This window comes from Ammospiza caudacuta, chromosome 9 (genome assembly GCF_027887145.1).
Source record: "Ammospiza caudacuta isolate bAmmCau1 chromosome 9, bAmmCau1.pri, whole genome shotgun sequence".
NCBI lineage: Eukaryota > Metazoa > Chordata > Aves > Passeriformes > Passerellidae > Ammospiza > Ammospiza caudacuta.
The window spans coordinates 12,468,902-12,481,581 of NC_080601.1; the positions used below are offsets into that span (position 1 = coordinate 12,468,902).

The following is a 12,680-nucleotide window of genomic DNA, read 5'->3' on the forward strand; positions in this document are numbered from 1 at the left end:
CCCGCCAGCCCTCCCGCCCACGGCACGTGCTGACGGACGGGCGGGGGCGGCGGGCGCGCTCCCGCCTCCCCGCGGGCCCCGCCGCGCGCGCGCCCGGCTGCAGTGATTGGAATCCGGCTCGTTCCCGCCCCGCCCCGCAGGGACGCGCCGGGAGCGCCTGCCGGGACACGGAGCCTGCGCCGAGCCCGCGCCGCGCCGTCCCGCCCTCCCCCGCCCGACACGCACCCGCCTTCGCCCCCGTCTCAGCGGAGCCGTCGGGGCCCCGGGAACGGCCCGCGGAGCGCGGCGGGGAGCGGGCCCCCTCCCCCTTCGCCTGCCGTCGCCGCGCCGAGGATGAGGAGCCCCCACCGCCGGTGAGTGAGGGACGCGCCGCGGAGGCCTCGACCGGGCGGGGAGAGCCGGGGCGCCCCGGGCAGCGCCGCTCCTGCACCGCTCCCTCTGCGGCCGGGGGGACGCGGGGCGCTCCCGCCGCGGCCGTGCCCCTTCCCCGCCGTCGGGCGTCCGGCCTGGGCGGTGCCCGCCGGGGTCCGCGGCGGCCCCGGGCAGCGCCGTCGAAGGTGGGCTCCGGCGGCGGCCCTCCCGGCCCGGCCTGGCTGCTCGGGGCCCCGGGAGCGCCCCCGGGCCGGCAGCCCTGCCCCGCCGCGGCGCTGGGGGCGCTGCCCGCCGGGCCCGGCCGGGCCGGGTGGGCGCCGCGGGGGCTGCGCGGGGCCCGCGGGTCCCTGCGTGGGCAGGGCCGGCCGGCGCTCCCTCCCTCCCTCCTGCCCTCCCTTCCCGGTGTTGTAACGCCGGGCCCGGTGCCGAGCGGCCCCAGCCCGAGCGAGCGGCAGCGCCCGTCGTCGTGGGAAGGGTACGAGGAATAAGGTGCTTCGCCTTCCTTTTGTGCGAGCTTAGAACAAAGCTGGACGCCGGCTTTCCAAATCGGTTTTTGCCGTTCAGCGACGTCAGACAAAAAAAAAGTCTGAAGAAATAGTAACCCCAAATAATCGCTCGTACCTTAGTAGCGAATGATTGTGCTGTTGAGGGCCGATTATGTACGCGGTTTTCATAACTGATTACAAAATCTATTGAACAGGGTTTAAAAGCACAAATGGCTTTTTACCACCTTTCAATCAACCACACTCCGATGTGTTTTGGTAAAATTAAGAGTGAATTCAGCAGCAGGGAATGGTAGTAAGCTGTGGTATTTCCTTTCAGCAGTTGCCTGTTACTGTGTGTCAAGTTGTATGACGATTTTTCCCAGTGTAAATTGATTGCCCTCCGAATTTACATATTTTGTTCTCTGCTTAGAAGTAATTATCTTGGAGTTCTTTTATCAAGTTAGCATGCTAGGGATTGTTCAGGCCTGTTACCTGCAGGGATAGAATGGATAGAGAAGCTGCTTTTGTAGATAACGAAGACTCTCCCAAATTGAAAGGTTTGTTTGATTTTTAGTAGAACCTAATCCTGGAATAAAAAAGTTAACAAACATAAGAGCAATTCATAGTCAGATAATTTACCCAGTCTACAGCTAGAAATACTCCATGTTGTGGCATTTGTAGCAGCCTGGATAAAACTCTTGCTGACAGTGTACTTGCCTTTGGTCTCGTTCTTTTGTAGCTTTTCTTAGGTTATTCACCACATTTTCTTTGGGGTGTGTGTGAGGGGCTGTGTATTTTATATGTATTTATGTAGACAGGTATAATCTGATAGGCTTTGAGATGTGATTTGAAATGTTATGAAGGGTCTTCTCATGCACCTGCAAGATTCAGCTGCCAGTCCTTAGTATGTTCTGCTGGCTGATCTCTTCCAGCAACAGAGAGTTTATGTGGCTGGATCTGAATTATTTTCTTCCCCTAATTGTGAAGTAATTTCGTTTTGAAAGGGACCTCTGGATGTTATCTGTTTGAGCCTTTGTTCAAGTTAGAGCAGAAACTGCAAGCCTGAAATAGCATGTTACTTGGAATTCACTGATTCAAAGACATGTTTACTAAAACAGTTTGTAGCTAGAGCATAGACTTTCTTAAAGCCAGTGTGTGGGACCCCAAATCCTAATGTTCTGGACACTGCTCTGCAAGATAGTCACTGCTCTGCAAGATCGTGAAAATTGTTATGCATATCAAAAACACCGAATCTGGTGTAGTGTATAAATGATATGTGAGCTTTTTCTGGATACCAGGTCTGACATAGAGAGCTGCAGTTGCTTCTTTGGTCAATTGCTGGAAAACACAAATGAATGAAAGAGACCAATCAGTGTGTGACAGAGAAACTTACAATTTTTTGTTTGTCCTTGTTTATTTCAAGCATCAGTTGGAGATTTGTCCTGTCTGGATACCTGGGAAAGTATTTCTTGGTTCCTCACTAAAGAGAGGGCATATTTTCAGTGCCTGGGATTTCTGTCATCTGTAAATAAATGACAGAAGGAACTCAGCAATTTAAAAGTATATCTCATCAGAGTCATATGTGGGTACAGATGGCTTACTTGAAGCCTTGTTTCCTTTGCTAGTATTCCCAAAATGCAGGACTTGGAGGCAGGCACAGAGTGTGCCTCACAAGACATTTTTCCTTTCACTGCTGCTTTAGTGGTTCCAGTTTTTCCTTTCTGGGACAAGACCTGCAGAACCCTCTGCAGCTGTCCCACCACAGCCGTGCTGGTGGTCCCCAGTTGCAGTGGTCTCTTTTGTGCCCTCCAGGATGCTCACTGCTTTAAGGGGAAATGTGATTTCTTTCTGCCTTGTTTTCTTGCAATCTGCTAAAGGTTCCTGTGAAAGTATTGAGGGTTCACTGCTCTCTGGCAGCAAGTAGTTACTCTTTAAAATGTTTAAAACTGTCAATGAATGTAAAACTTGACCTGCTACATGGTGTCCTTTAAGAATAACACGGAGACCATGCTAGGTGATACTTGGAACTGGGTAAAAGTTTGAAACAGTCACCTCCTTTTTCTTATGTACAGAGAACATAATTTTAGCAATCTCAGTGCTCTTATTGAGAAGATCTATGGAATAGCTGTTCTGTGAGGGATTTAGTCCAGAAACATCTGTGTAGTGCATTGTATTTGGAGTGTGTAAATCCCAAGAGCTTTAGCTTGATAAAACACACAGCTAACCCACCACTGACCAGGAAATCAGGGAACAAGCTGCCAACTTGCCAGGATGGACTTTGTTGAGAACTGGCTTCCCAGGACTTTGCTGGGTGTATTTACAGAGCATATTAGGTGTATTTCACGTTCATTTCCCTCCAAAGTAAAACAAAGCAATTATGCCACTAGTTTGCAATATATATTTTGAAATTCACTGTAGCAGGTTGGACACTGAAGCATTTTAGGATGACATATTTTTGATATATTGAGAAGACCAAGAACTTAATTCATCTTGTGGTAGTGCAAAACCCTTGCATGGGTTTCTGGTTATGACCCCATTGTTTCAGCTGTACACAAACAGTGCGAGAAATATAGTCACTCTGTTTCAGATTTATAATCCAGACAGGTTTTTTTCTTGCCATTTCTCTAAAGGGTGCCTTGTAGCTGCCATCCCATTTCATTTGAATTCTGGGTGCTACGGTTAGGTTTAGTACTGTTTAATGACAGTCTGGTTAGCAAAATTCAAAACAAGAGTTAGGGTAGGAAAATAAACTCTGGTTCACAATTGTGATAATATTCATAGGCTGTATAAGCAGGAGGAAAGGAAAAGCCGCAGGAAAGCCTTACTGAAGGTCAGGTGTGTCACCAGTGTGACACCTGTAGGTACAGTGAAGGTGATTGCCCTGATAGAGCTTCCCTGCCACCACCGAGCTGTCACCAGTGCCTCTTCGTGGGGGAGGGGGAAGTGCTCTGAGTATCATGACGGTGTGAACTTTGAATGTTTTAAAATATTTTGATTAGACAAAAATCTGTGTAGTAACAATTCACAGAATGTGTACCTGCAACATGCAGCTAAATGCTCTTACATGGAGAGAGTCCCTGTTAAGGTCTATGTGTTGTAAGATCTGTGTATTAGATAAGTGGGTCCTTATGGAGAGAGTCCCTGTAAGATGTGTGGGTCCGAGTTACTCCAAACAGCTCCAGCTGCCAAGTCCTTAGTTGGGCAGCAGCTGTAGCTCGTGAAGGTAACTGGAATAAATAGGGGTGGGTCGAGAGCCTAGGAGGAGCCCCTGAGAAGACATGAAGGACTGTGCTGCAGAGAAGAACAGCTTGGTACAGTATGGGACTTGAGAAATATGACTACAACACTCTTATTCTTGTTTTTCCCTCAAAATAGGATTTCCCAAAATACAGAGGAAAATGTAGTGCATTTAAATGTAATTCAAGTGTCATGAGTTGGTTTGCATTAAAAGGGGAAAATATCAGTGTTATTAACTCAGCTCTGCAGTATTGCAGCTTAATTTGCATCATATATTATAACAGAAGCAATGCTTGTTACAAAAATTTGATATCACATAAATTTTTGCAGTGTGCTTTCAGTCAACTTTATTAGATTAAATTGTGGAAGCAACCAGCAATTCTTTGTGTCTATATTCCCTGAGTTCACCATCTTAAGGAGAAAACTGTCAGTACTGCCATGCTTTGGTAGATAAATACAAGCAGATGTAGCAGGGATAAGTTAGAGAAATATCAAAGTCTCACAAGATACATACCAGGAAATAGATTTGGTTTGTGGAAGCGATTTCCTTTTCACTGCTGCAGCCGTTGAAATGATTTAAATTTGCCTTTCTTTTCTTGTTATGAAAAAAAAAAAATCCCACCTAGAACCATTTGTAGGCCTTTGTGCTTCCTCTGTGAAAGCCTGATGCCAAATTTGACTGGAAATCAGTGGGCAGAGCTCAAATGACTTTGGAGGACTGAAGTCATCAGAGATTTCACTTATGCAGAGAATCGATACTCTGCTCATGAGATTTGTGCAAATGAGCACATTGTGTGCTCAGAGTCAGAACATCAGGGATATGAAAGTGGTGAATAAGCTCAGATAACATTTTCTAAACTAATCATTCTTTTTCCTGTCCTGTGTTCAGTTGGAAATTCACAGTGCAGTGCTCAGGCAGAGGAACTGTTCCATGTGCTTTTGCAGGGGTATAGAGAGCTTGAAAAGGAAGCTTAAACAGAAGGGTCGGGAGGAATAATGGAATATATGAAATACTGAGAATGTGAAAAATGTATCACCTACTTGTCCCTTTGTATTTGGGAATGAAAGAGCTTGGGGTGGCACGAGAAAAAGAGGGATTTATCAGAAGAACCTCAGTGACTGGAAATGTGAGTGAGGAGACCACAAAGCTGGGTAAAATGTGCTCTTCCTGGCTGCATGTCCTTCTTTGTGGAAGAGAAAATTATCATTAACAGAATGCCTTGGAGAAGATTTTGGAAACCCTCCTGTTTCCCTCTCGGTGTTGTGCAAGCAGCAGGCCTTGCATTTGTCAGCTTTGGACAACTGAGAGTTAATTACAGCACAGGGCTGGGACAGGGCACAGGGATGAGCTGCCAGCTAACGAGGTGCAGCCATTCTTCTCACTCCCTGTTTTGGGCACTGAATCTGGCTTCTGTTCAGGTTGTTGAAGGGATTTTAGCAGTAATGAAAAATTCAGTAGTGGTACCAAGTATTAAGCAGAAATGTCCCTGATGATAGAAGATATGGGAAGTTTCACTTTAAAGATTTTTTTTGAAACTTGGTTTGAATGTCTCCTCTCAAAGCAAACAATAAATCCCACCAAATAAAAATGTGGGGTTTTGTTTTAAAGTATAGATGTATTTTTATAATTTTATCTTCCATATTTACTACTTTATTATAATTTTCATTTTCTTTTTTGTGAAAATATTCTATAGAAAGTTTCCTGTAGAATATTCTGATGTGTATGCCATTTGTTAGGATTGAAGATTGTGCCCTTCCCCACCCAGGCAAATTATTATTCTAAGCCTAAAATTAAATGGAAAATTGGATAGGTTTTATGGCCAATCTGTCACATTTGGATCAGTGGTTCTACCAGGGATAATTCACCTTTAAAACTTGCAGTGTGGACTGAAGTTTAAGACAGACAATACTCTATGCCTAGTCTTCTACGTGACTTAGATGAATAGAAATTTAACGAAACAATGCTGTCTCAGTATATATTTCTAAAATATTTTACTACTCTTGCATAATAATATAAAAATAATTATATAATTATATATAAAATATTATAATAATAAATTCTTTACTGAATTGATTTGACAACCACTCACTGTTTTGCACTAATCTTTATATGTTTTGTAAAGCTTTTTTAGTACATGGTGAATTAATCTTTTTTTACACTTAAAACTATAATTAATCATAACTCTGAAAAGAATCAAAATCTGGAGTGTTGTTATACTCAGAAGTTTATGGCAGAGGGGTCTGGCAAAGTCTAGAAACATTCCCATATAGCTGATATTCTTCACTTTCCTGCTCTTAAAATTTCATGGAAGGAATGCAGCTAGAGGCTCGCCAATTTGGGTTAGACCAGGAACTGCAAAATCAATCCTGATCCAGACAGGACAGTTTTTATTCAAACCCAAGCCTCTGTTGAACTGTCTGGTTTTGTTCTGTGCCTGGCCCTGTTTCACTCCCCCACCTCTCTTTAAATTCACAAGTTTTTAAATGTAGAGATGTTTCTAATTTAGAAAATTATTTTGGTGTAATGAACTAAAACAGAGAAGAGTGGACTAAGCTGAAGGAGGTCAAAAACCAGATGGAAATAGAAAATCTGAAAACATGGAGTAAAGAAAAAAATCCCCCTTGAAATAATGGAATCTAAATGCTGAAATTATACATCTGCTCAGCAGCTGTGCATTCCTTAGCCAGAGGTTCCGTTGCTGAAATGGCATTACTCAAGTTTTTCTCAAAGCTTCAAATGCTGTTGTATAATATTTACATCTCTCTAATACTGTCAGTAATAGTCTTAGGAGCCTGGAGAATAGAGGTGGAGGGAAGAGCTGATGTAAGAATTTCCTTCTTTGTCCTAAAGCATCTGCAGTGTGTGTAGTTTTTTGCTGCAATGAAATTCTGTGATTTTGCTTGGTTGTTCTTTATAAATATCTTTTAATTTCTGCTGACTTAATTTCAGAGGAGAAGGTGGTTACAGGAAAAGTGAGCAACTAAAAACTATATCAAAGGAGGGTGCACTAGTGAGAAAAGAATGCTCCAAATGCTTCAAGTGTTTTGCTCCCGTCAATGGCCAGCAGCATTGCTCCAGAGCAGCACATAAGACAGTCTAGCAGACAACTGTGGGATTAAACCACTCTGTGGAAGCTTCTTCCTACATCCCAACAGCCAGGAGCCAGCTGAGTCTGCAAGGCACATTCAATCCATGTCAGTACAGATCCATAGCACATGAAACATTTGTTGTTAGAAAAGGTCTCTCTAAGCTACTAAGCAGGTTATAAAAATGTGTAATTCTACATTTTCTTTTGTGTTCTTTTTTTCTCTTTGTACTTTTTGTCAATGTTGGTATTCATCAGTTACCTGTTAGTACTAAGATTTATATATGGTAGAGTTGGTCTTTGAGAAAGCATTGGTTTGAGTGCTGATGTGAAGGGTGATTTAGTTAATAAAAGACCCTAAGAAGGTTTCTTTGCTTTGTACAAAGGGACTCTTGCTTCAAAGAATTTTTACCAAAATTTAAAAGTTTGAGGTTATCTAAGAGAAATGTCAGAATTTTCAGCAATTTTGAATCTTGATTTCAAACTTTTTCTAATTTTGGAAGAAGTAATTGTTTACTGGGAGATATTTTTTACTGTGTGTACTTAGACCAACGGAAGATAAAATAAATATCCTTTGGGTTACTTTGATTGAGAAGAGAAGCTGTGGGTGTGCTGTCAGTACAGATCCCAGGGTCTTCTGAGCATTTGAAAGAGCAGGTGTGGGACTTTGTGTTCAGGGATCAGGGAGTGTGGGCCGAGGAGCAGAGGCATGGTGAGAAAGGCTTGCTGGGTTTGAGCCCTGGAGAGGAGCCCAGAGCTCTCTTCTAGCCTGGGACAGGAGTGACAGAACTCTCAATCTCCTTGCTCTGTATATAACTGCAAAGCACCTCTTCCCAGATCTATCCATCCATGCATTATTGCTCCACTGTCACTGTTGATTTTTCTCTCTAGCATCTTTGTCATAGTGTGAAATGAGGTTTCAGGCTATTCAAAGTGTAGCCAGTGTGAAGTTTCTAAAACTTAACCCAAGTTGATTCTTTTATTTGGATTTCACTATTTTCCATATGTTGTGGAAAAGACTGGGCACAAACAGGAGAAATTGGAGGTCTGTGTGCCACGGCATCACATCTTGTTTTGATCAGATGGGGTGGGACAGCTGACATGGCTGGAGTGCTGCAAGGACTCCTTACAGGCTGTCCAGGAAGGACAGGCTGAGACTGTGAGGGATGCACAGTTGTGGGGATTTCTGTTGTGAGACTGCCATGGAGATTGCTGAAGTTCTTCCCTTTGGGTGAATGAGGAGTCAGTTCAGAGGTGTGGGTCAGGCCTACCAAGGGCAGCATGGGTGATGGTGGTAGGTGCCTGCAGGAGGCTCTCTCAGGGAATGAGTGGGAAGCAGGGGATATTGTTTAACTTGAATTCCTTAGGGTAGTGGCAGTGTCACTTGTAACATCCTCACCAACAAACAACTGGACAAATGGACAGTTTGATAGACTGTGTGATAGACTGAAAATTGGAAGAGCTACCAGTTTCAAGGAGTTGTGATCAGCAGCACAGAGTCCAGCTGGGGACCAATCATAGTGTGTAACCCAGGGGTCAAGCTGGATTTCTGGTACCATGCAGCCACGTGAGCACTCATGGATGATGGGACAGAGCACACCCTCAGAAGTTTGTAGGCAATACAGAACTGGGAGGAGTATTTGGTGGGCCAGGTGGTTGTGCAGCCCCTCACAGGGACCTGGATGGTCTGGAGAAGTGAGCAGAGGGGAACCTCATGGAGCTCTACAAAGGGAAGTGCAAAGCCCTGCCCCTGGGGAGGTGCCTCCTGGGCTGTCCGAGGGGGAGTGTTGTGGGCAGGCTCAGGGAGGTGATGATGCCCTTCAGCTCAGCACTGGTGACACACATCTGGAAGGCCCTGCTCGGTTCTGGGCTCCCAGGAAGAGCTGGGGAGGTGCCCCTGGGGCAGAGAGGTGGTAACAGCCTCATTGGAAGCAAGCAATGAGGGCTGTTTTATTCTGTGTGTTTGGAAATAGTGTGGAGGGGGGAGTGGATGGTGTGGTGAAATTTGTAGCTGATACAGGTACTGTAAACTGGCCAGAGCAGTATTGAATGCCTGGATGATAAAATACTGGATGAGGTACAGTAAGTGCAATGTAATTTAATTCAGACAGAGGCAAAACCAGTAACAGGCTCCAAATGAAGTATTAACACTTGGTGAGATCTTTGTTTTGAAGCTCCTACTTTAGATTGAATCTATCTGCATATGGTGTTGAATTTTTTTTTTCCTTTCTTCTCTTTTTTTGTGTTTCCACTGTCACTTTTGTACTTGTGGCCAAGTAAAAGGTTGGATTTGTTTGCTAATTTAACTGAAAACTAACCACATAAAACCCCCTAGGTTTTCAGTATTTCCAGCTGACTGTGGTACCTGATGTGGAGTAGGAGGAGAGGAGGGCCAGCACTTCCCTTCTTACAATCAGTACAGGCTTAAATGAATTTAGGCCAATTTTGAAGCAGCATTCTATACAGTTAAGTATTTTAAAAATGTGATTATACAGCTGTACAAGTTCATTATATATGGTCATACAGGTTATGTTCTTTTGGTAATACAATTTCAACAGCCCCATTAAAATGACAAGGTAATATTTTTTGTTCTGTTTGATTTTTCCTTCTTCCAGCAGTACTGGAAGGATGAACTACTCAATAGACTTGGGCCCTTTCAGTTAAGAAAAGAGAAACAGTGGTAGAGAGAGATGGTGATGGTAATCTATCAAACCTTAAATGAAATTAAGAAACTGATGAATAGTGTTTCACCGCTACTTTTTTTCCTCCATGGTGTAAGGGAATGGCAGGTTTACAAGGATGGCAAAATGGGGCGTTTTTTTCCTTCCTCACAGCAAATATTTCAGTTGAGAAGTTGCTGCCAGAATACATGGCTGGGGATGAAAGTGCTGTGCAGATTTGCCATCACACGGATTTATTGACAGATGTGTGCACCAATGGTGGTAGTGCAGTCACTTGTGCCTGGTTCAGGCCAGGAGCTGCCCAGGTTTCTGGATGGAGCCAGGGAGGACTCTGTTCTCCCTTAGCTCCCAGCTGGCTGCTAGCAGGCGGTGTGACATGCAGAGTGCTGGGCAGACATCTGCCGCAGAGCAGCGGGGCATTCGGAGGCCGTTATCACACCCACACGCAGGCAGGCACGGCAGCTCTCGCTGCTGCACTCAGGAGTGCCTGTAACGCCTACAGCTTTTTGAAATGTTGCACTGGCACCCATCTGCCTTCGTACACATTTGTTAGGTTTGCTTTAACGAAACTGCCATCAAACATGAAGTAACATGTTTTTTTGTATCTGCCTTATCTTAAACCTTTTCTGTTCAGGTAGTTTATTTTGCTTAGTGTGGAAAGATTGATCATATAATTTCCTAAGGACTGGAGCAGTGCAGCCAGGTAGACTTCCATTGATGTCTGCTGGATGAATAATTAACAGCCAGATGGAGAGGGCAGTTCTGTGCTGCAGATAAGCAGCCTAAGCAGCCGGGTACACTCGAAGGGCCAGTTCTACTCCTTGTTCACACCACCCTGCTGCGTCCTTCCCTCTTCCTTTGCAGCAGCACTGGCTGGCACTGCTCTGGTGCTGCAGGAATCTAAACTGGCTGAGAGCCCGTTACCCTTTTTTGCTTTATTTTGACATTTTTTTTTATGTAGGCTTCACTTCTTGCCAGTCTAGCTGTGGTTGTGGGGGCAGACCAAGTGTTACTGTTAGCACAGAGAACAAGAGTGCCCCTTCCAGGCCCAGTTTAGTTGTAGTGTAACGTGCTTGTGGGTAAGTCTGTTTGGGAATGTTACCCAGTTTGGAGTGCCTTTTTTTTTTTTTTTTTTTTGCCCTTTTAATTAGCTTGAATTTTGGTGATCCTGTGTAACTTCTTAGTGTATATTGACTATATCCTCATTCCACAAAGCAAGAATGAGTTGTTCAGAATCTTTACTTTCCATCCTCACATTCCTCCTCACTCTTTTACAGTTGACTCCTTTGTTTTGTAGTTCTGCTAAATTTCTGCCTCTGATGTAGTCTATAAAGTTTTGGAGTTTGGCAAACTGCTAATACCTAGAACTTCAAAGACAAGCTTCATGTATCAGCAGGTTTGAAGATTAGATATCCAGTCAGATTATGGAGTGGATGTCACACTGCTTCTGTTTCAAAGGTCTTGAGCTGTGCTAATGTCCCCAGAGGTGAAGGATGTTACGATCAGGAGTGTTCAGTAAACTTGTTCTGCCTGGCAAGAGGGAGGTCAATATGCACATTACTGTCCAGCCAGCAAGATGTTGTTTGGCACCAGAGGATGTGGGAGGGAAGGGAGAGAGAACTGTGGTTAGAGGAATATGTGTGTGAGTGGAGAAATGGATCTATTGCTAAGGGACAGGGAGAGTGAAATCATACAGGATACATAGTGAGCTGGAGCAATTACACTGGGAAAAAAGATATAGACCAAAACAGAACAAATCTGTAGAAAACCAGGCTTTCCTATGTCTGTTGCTCATAATGCAATTTGTTTGATGTGTGATGATTTTTTTTTTTCCCTGAATGAAGAGAAAAATTTGAGATGAAAGAATCACCTGAGTTTTAAGAACTAGAAATACCATAGATGTGTGTTTGGCATCACTGCCAGGGCAGAGTAGATCAATTGAGCCAAGTTTTTTCTTTTGTTCTCCTCATTAACCCAGGCTTTATTAGAACAGAGAGAAAGCACAATAAAATCTTTATATAGCAGGCTCAGATATAACAACAGGTGTGCTATTCCCAAATCCAAGGATTTTTACAGAGTTGGTCAAAAGGAGCATGAAGTGACATAGCATCTAGAAAGTGAAATGTGGGTGCTCTTTTCTGTATTACACTAAGCTGGCTCATGGCTATGACTGGGAAAAGATACTTGAGAACTAAATACAGCCTCTAAAAGTGTGTTTTTTCAAAGAACTGCTGTAGTTGAAGCAGAGGATTACCTTTTTGACAATGAACATAATGGAATTAAATACTGCAGCAGTGCAGTTGGTATGAGAGAATAATCTAAAAATACAGTGTTGAAATGTCTGACAAGCTCATAGGAGTTCTGATGCAGCCACATGTTTAAATATTAGTGTGTCTGCAGTCCACACTCCTCCACCTACAGAACCCATTGCATTGTAATGAAAAACAGAATCTGCTTAAACTGCTCGTTGCAAATTCACTTGTTTTTTGAAAATACTGGATTTGACAAATGCTATTCTTCTGCACTGAGTTTTCTCTTCATCAGGAAGTAGTATCATCCATAATTTGTGCTTTTGGAAGATATACTAGGAAATATTTTAGTCTTGTGCAAAGAAATTTGCCAATACTGTCGAGTTTTTAATTTTCATTTAGAATGCAAGTTTCTAAAAGTATACTTTAAAAATAACTTTCTTTAAACCATTAATTTGGATACATTTTTCAGAAGATTCTCTTCTGGAAGCAGTGGCTGGCACAGCTTCCTTTGGCCAGGCACACAGCACTCAGCTAAGCTCAGTGGGACTGCTTGTCCATGGTATGCTG

At 43.8% G+C, this 12,680-nt stretch overlaps 1 protein-coding gene across 1 annotated transcript in view; it reads left to right on the forward strand.

Annotated features, from left to right (window-relative positions):
- The first annotated feature begins 197 nt into the window (after positions 1–197).
- BMPR1A (bone morphogenetic protein receptor type 1A) overlaps positions 198–12,680 on the forward strand; it is a 74,406-nt gene continuing 61,923 nt past the window's right edge. Inside the window, exon 1 of the mRNA XM_058810856.1 lies at positions 198–353. The gene's annotated coding sequence lies outside the window, so the exon portion shown is untranslated. The remainder of the gene's footprint in view (positions 354–12,680) is intronic.